The sequence below is a fragment of the Lycium barbarum genome, chromosome 10 (genome assembly GCF_019175385.1).
Source record: "Lycium barbarum isolate Lr01 chromosome 10, ASM1917538v2, whole genome shotgun sequence".
Taxonomy (NCBI): domain Eukaryota; kingdom Viridiplantae; phylum Streptophyta; class Magnoliopsida; order Solanales; family Solanaceae; genus Lycium; species Lycium barbarum.
Window position 1 is genome coordinate 58,804,308 of NC_083346.1, and position 6,476 is coordinate 58,810,783.

General features: G+C 39.7%; 1 long non-coding RNA gene across 1 annotated transcript; it reads left to right on the plus strand.

Annotated features, from left to right (window-relative positions):
• The first annotated feature begins 2,309 nt into the window (after positions 1 to 2,309).
• LOC132615482 (uncharacterized) lies at positions 2,310 to 5,885 on the plus strand. The gene is made up of 3 exons (XR_009572710.1): positions 2,310 to 3,096; positions 4,153 to 4,198; positions 5,369 to 5,885. It is a non-coding gene; the product is annotated as an uncharacterized LOC132615482 (long non-coding RNA).
• The last annotated feature ends 591 nt before the right edge of the window (positions 5,886 to 6,476 follow it).

The following is a 6,476-nucleotide window of genomic DNA, read 5'->3' on the forward strand; positions in this document are numbered from 1 at the left end:
TATGCATTTTACTCTGAATTGATTCCAGAGTTTATTTATGTAATAAGAGTCAGCGGGTTCGCTCGGCTCCAGATATGGGGTCGGGTGCCCATCACACCCTAGTAAGGTCGGGGTGTGACAAAGTGGTATCAGAGCAGGTCGGTCTAAGGGGTTGTCTGCAAAGGCGTGTCCAGTAGAGTCATGTTTATGAGTGTGAAGCCGGCCACATTTATAAACAGGAGGCTGCGGGGCATTTAGGAATTGTTGACCTTCTTTCAATCTTAAATCGTGCGATAGAGCCAAGTCATAAGGAATAAGATTTCCCCATACGAGCTATACGTACAACGAAAGGAAGCGAAAGAGGCTGTGGAAGCTTATAGAGGTAAGTCCTGACATAATTGTTCTGTTACCTGAACTGGAAGTACTGGATGGCGGGGATGTGCCATGTAGTCGTACGTTTTATGAGGCATTGATGACATTGGCCGCATACAGATTTTGAATAGTAGGAACGGTAAAGGAGGTTCGGCCAGGACGGGTAGGCCCCACAGGAGGAAGCATGGAAAGGAAATACTGTAAATAGGCAATAAGTGAAATGCGTTGGTTCAGAAAGGTTATGGATTTGGACGTGGCGACGAAGGTGGGGTCGCTATCATCGGGAATCTGGAAGTCCAGGACAGGAGGTAGCCATACACACAGGCGGAAGATGAACAGCGGGAACCAAAAGGGTAAAACCGTAATTGTGAAAGAAGGACGCGTTATGAAAGTGCCTTGGAGCCTGTGAAACCTCGAGTCGCTCCAAAACATGTAATAAAGGTCATGTGAAGAAGCGGACGCGAAAATATCGGCATTAAGGCACCGAATTTCAGTGAAGCTTTTGGGTTAAGCGTGCTCAGGTGGGAGCAATTTCATGATGGGTGACCCCTTGGGAAGTTGGCAAGAAATTCTATAAATTGTGACATAAGGGACAAATGAACAGCTAGGGTAGTCTGAGGAAAACTAGGATATACGGGATGGGTGGAGACCATAGGAAGACGCGCAGGACGAGGCAGACTAGCTCGGTAAAGAGACAGAAAATGCATCATAGCCCTGGAATTAGGCTAGGCTTGAACAGCGTTTGGAAGTAAGTTGTGGGCTAGTTGATAGTAAAAATATATATATATCTGTATAAAGGTGTAGCGTGTCCCATATATGATTGTATCGGTGGGCATGTGAGTTCCAGCAACCGAAGCTACGGTATAAAAGGCGTTAATAGAGTAAAGGAAATCGAAGCCCGAATAATAGCGAGAGTAAATGGTACAAGTGCTGCGAGTGAGCTGTTATTATTTTACTATAGGTTGAGGTTGGAAATTCTAGTATAACGATACTTGGAAAAGAAAGAGAGTGAGTAAATGAAAGATAGAAAGCTTAAATATTGGAAAAGGTTAAAGTTAAGAAAACCTTAGTGGGTGAAACCCCCGCGAGAAATTGATGGTAAAAGTACGAGACCATTAGGATGAAAATTGAAGTAGGCATGTGAGAGGAGATAGAGTGAGGTAAAAGGAAACAAGGAGAAATGTGGGGAGGTTGAGAGTTGATTTCAACAAGTAGGTCTAAGAGAATGGTGACCAGGGTAGAGGAATGTGAAGTAAGGGAAAGAATGCTCAGGATGGTGATGGTGTTGAGGTGAAAGATCTGTAAAAAAAAAAAAAAAAAAAAAAAAGACAAGTATGTAGCTATAGTAATATGCCTAGAGGTTGGATAGAAAAGGATAGGGAGAGTGAAAGTTGTAAGGGTGCTGTGCTGAGAGAAAAAGTAGCAGAACGCTTAAGAAATATGGATGCACAGCTACAATACGAACACGTAGTCAAGGAAGAATTACGAGCAAGAGAGCTAAGCAAGTGAAAGGCCTATTGGCATATAAGGGACCCCTTAAGGGGGGAGGGGGGGGGGAGGCCATATTAGGCTTACAAGGAATAACGATGAACGAAATGAGCACCACCACATGAAGTCAAAGACAAGTATACCTGTATCGAGAGACACGAAAAGAGACTCTAAGAGTTGTAGTAAGAATCTAAAGGTGTGGCTTTTGTTAAGATATGGTCACGAAACAGTAACAGAAAAGAGACGATCGGAGAAAGACAAGGATAATACGTTGGCTCAACAAATTAGAAAACCCATGACACGGGAAGAAGATTCATGTAAAAAAAAAAAACCGAGAAGTACGATTATAAAAGAAATAAGGTAAAGGATAAGGAGTGAGCCTGAAGGAAAGGTCGACCACAAAAGAGATCCTCCCGAAGTATTATAACACCCCATAAGATCGGTTGAACATTCGAGGACGAATGTTCTAAAGGGGGGGAGGATGTTATATCCCGTATTTTATACGTTCGGATATTCCAAGGCAGTCGTAACGAAGTTAAGGGAATGACCATCTTCCAAATGTATTTCAATGAACAAGTGGGTTATAAATATTATTCACAACATTAGTATTATGGAAATATTAAGAAAGGTTGAGGGCGAAAAAGGAAATTCGCAAAATAGAACCATGGTGATATTATGGAAGGCTAGGGGTAAAATGGTAATTTCACAAAGTTCAAGAAAATTCTAGAAAAAATAAAAATAAATAAATAAATAAGTAAGTAAGTAAAGAAAGGAGCATGTGGTCATTTTATATGTGAAGGGGGCAAAGTGTAAATATAGATGGACTAAAGTGTATGAAAGAAGACACTTGGTCTTCTTTGACCAAGTGAGGAAAAATCAAGAAAAGAAAAGAAACATCAAGAAAAAGGGAGAGAATTCTAGAAAAGAAAGAAATGGGGCATGTGACCATAATTGGGGGACTAAATTGCAAATATGGATAAGTGATGGAAGACCTATATATATATATACATAAGAGGTCTTCATAATTAAATTAGAGAGAAAGAAAGAACAACAAAAAAAAAAGGGGAAAGAAAGAGAGAGGGTTCGGCCAAGGTATGGCCAAGCATGGCCATGGGAGATTTGATCAAGAAAAATTATTTCTTTCAAGCTTTTATACTAAGTGGAAGGTTCTCTACAACGTGGAGTATTCGTTGGAACAAGTGAATCATTCGTTTCGCAAAAATGAGGTTCTAGCCGGGAAAAGGAACTAGTGCTAAGGTAAGGTTTAAACCTTATTTTCATATGTTATAGATGATTATGTATGTTGTGGAGTGTGTAGATGAAGGAAGTTCATGAAGTTGTGGTGAGTTGTATGTTGGCCGAATATATGTGGTGTTGGACTGAAATGATGAATTAATATTATTTAGTAATTTGATTGTTGTGTTATGAATTCTATAATGTAAAAGGGATGAAAAACATGAAAACATGCATATAGAGATGTGGCCGTGTGGTGCATGTGGTGTGTTGTGTAGGAAGAATGGATTAAGAGTATTTAGTATGTTGGTTGTGATTGTAATGTCAAGAAATGGGTGAAATTCATAAAGATGTGTATAATGTTGTTGTATGGCCGAATATGTGTAGTATTGTGTAGACAAGATGAAATGATTTTATTTAGAAGTTTAATTGTTGTATGGTGAAATCCATAATGTAAAATGAATGAAAAACCATGAATATAATATGTTGGAATGGTAGCCGTATGGAGTAGTGTTGGCCATGTATATGTGTTGTGTTGTGTGAGAGGATTGAATTAATTATATGAAGTATGTTGTTTGTTGTTGTAATATATAGAAAAGATGGATGAAAATGCATGAAAATATGTAGGAAGTGGTTATGGTCAAATAATAGGCGTTTTGGTAAGCTAAGGTAAATTGATGTTATTTGACATTCTAGTTGTCGTTGTTATGGATTATGTGATGAAGAATGGAGGTCGTTGTTGAAGTTAGCATACATGAATGATGATGACATGCATGGTTGTTGTTGAATTGGACGGTTTCGGGCAAAGTAATATGTGGATTGGTTGAAAGATTATGTGAATTGAATTGAATTAAATGTTGGAATGTTGCTAGAATACATTGCTAATATTGTTGTTGGTTTGGCCGAGTTCCATTCTCGGATTGTTGTTGTTAAATTTGGCCGAGTTAGAATCTCGGGGGTGGTGTATTTACAGGGGAGATGCTGCCGAAATTTCGGCAGAATATAAATGAATGTGTTTGAAAGGTTAAGACAAGTATATGACAAAGGATCTAACGAATGTGTGGACTCCTTTGAATGTAGATTAACAAGTTGGACGAATAAGCGTAGCTAGTAAGGCGCGGCGCAGGTATGTTAAGGCTAAGCCCTTTTCTTTCTATGGCATGAATCCTATGATGTAGTCTTATAAATGTTCCCCATAACGTCCTCGTTTTCAAAAGCTAGAAGTTATGAATTCAAACCATGATTTCCTTTCCAAAAGTTATAAATGTTTTCCAAAATATACATTTTTCTCCAAAATCCAAGTTTTACGTTTTTAAAAGTTTTTATAACTAAAACAACGACTACGGAGTTATGATGACAATAATGAAGCCAGACATGAGAAAGTGTCTATGACGAATATGCCAAGTATATATTCTTACCATGAATACGACGATATGAAATGTTAAGCTACTTTTGGATAATGACTATTTTGAAGGTTTTAAAGTATATGAAGTAATATGTTATGATCCTGTTTTATGTTTTCCCGAGATAATGTTCTTCAGTGATAGTCTCGCCTTATAATTGTTCCTTCAAGGCGTGACATGACGACTATGATGATTCCATAATACAATCGGAGGTTACCGACCTTACGTCACTCCGATAGACACATGACTTTCCTTGGGCTCTCATGCATGCTATATATGTATATGGGAGGGGGGAAGGGATACATGTATATGGGGATATGGGGAAGGGACACATGTTTCATCGCCACCTGGTCAGCTGGCATTATCATCCCGGACGCGGGATGCCCGGACGCGGGATGCCCGGACGCGGGATATATGGGCGAGCCGACATATTTCGGCGCAATGTGGGCGAGCCGACTTGTTCGGTGCTATGATATGATATGACCCGATAAGCATGCATGGTTTCTGCCCTAAGTGGCATTCATATGTACAGGTATCTCAATCAGCCTATGATACGCTATATGACTCCCTATGATATGATATGATATGATATGATATGACATGATATGATATGATACGACAGGATACGATATGATATGATATGACATGATATGATATGATACGACATGATATGCTATGATATGACATGATATGATACGATATGACATGATATGACATGATATGATATGACACGATATGGTATGACATGATATGTTCCATATGATATGCCATATGATTCCTTTGTGATTATCTGCACTGGTACCTCTCCTTGTATTGTCGTTCATGCCTTACATACTCAGTACATTGCTCGTACTAACCCCTCTTCTTCGGGGGCTGCGTTTCATGCCGCGCAGGTACACCCAGATGAGTTGAGGCCCTTATAGAAGATGTTCCAGCGAAGTTGGCGAGCTCCAGTTAGCCCGGGAGTGTAGCCGAGTCAGTGTATATGTGCCATGGTTTCCGATTGCAGTTAGAGACTTTGCAGACAGGGTCGTGGGAATAGAGCGTCAGCTTTGTAGACGGCTTCGCCTGTCAATATGTTATTACGTTTCATGTCACGCGTTCCATATGATGATACACTCTCCAAAAAAAAAAAAAAATTGAGAGCTTACTATGCATTTTACTCTGAATTGATTCCAGAGTTTATTTATGTAATAAGAGTCAGCGGGTTCGCTCGGCTCCAGATATGGGGTCGGGTGCCCATCACACCCTAGTAAGGTCGGGGTGTGACACTTTTGAAATGCTCGCAGATGCTTTTATCAAAGCACATGCTGGAGCAAAGAAGGTGTCAGCGAGAAAAGCGGATATCTTGAAGATTGCTCAAGGCGATGCGGAGTTGCTCCGTGAATTTGCTATAAGGTTCCAGAATGAACGGATGTTGTTGGCAGCTGTCCGGGACGTATGGGCAGTAGAGGCATTCACCAAGAGATTGAATCCTAAAAGTTCAAGTGCCTCATTGAAATTGAAAGAAAACCTATTGGAGTTTCCCGCTACAACATAGGCGGATATTCATAATAAGTATGACTAAAAAATTCGAGTGAAAGATGACTAGTTCGGGTTACTGGCTGGGTCAACTGGTCGGAGTCGGAACCATGACAGGTCTAGAAGGAATGCTGATTCTAATTCCAGATTTGGAAAAGAAAGATATTAACAAAGTCTCCAACAATCACACCTTAGTCTTTTCTTTCCTTTGAGCCTCGAGATAGTGAAATTCTAACATATCCGAATCATCGAATTAGAATCAAGAAGAAAATCATTCAAACCCTACTTCTATTCAAGACTCAAATTCCCAACATATGGCATAGGGTTTATGAACTAGAAAGGTGAAATTAGGAATCTATAGGTCTCAACATGAAATTAAAGCTCTAGGTGATCAATTTCCATCAATATCAAGCTAGAAGAACCAACAATTTACTCAAATTTGGATTCTAGAAAAAATCCCCAAATTTGGGTATAAACCCT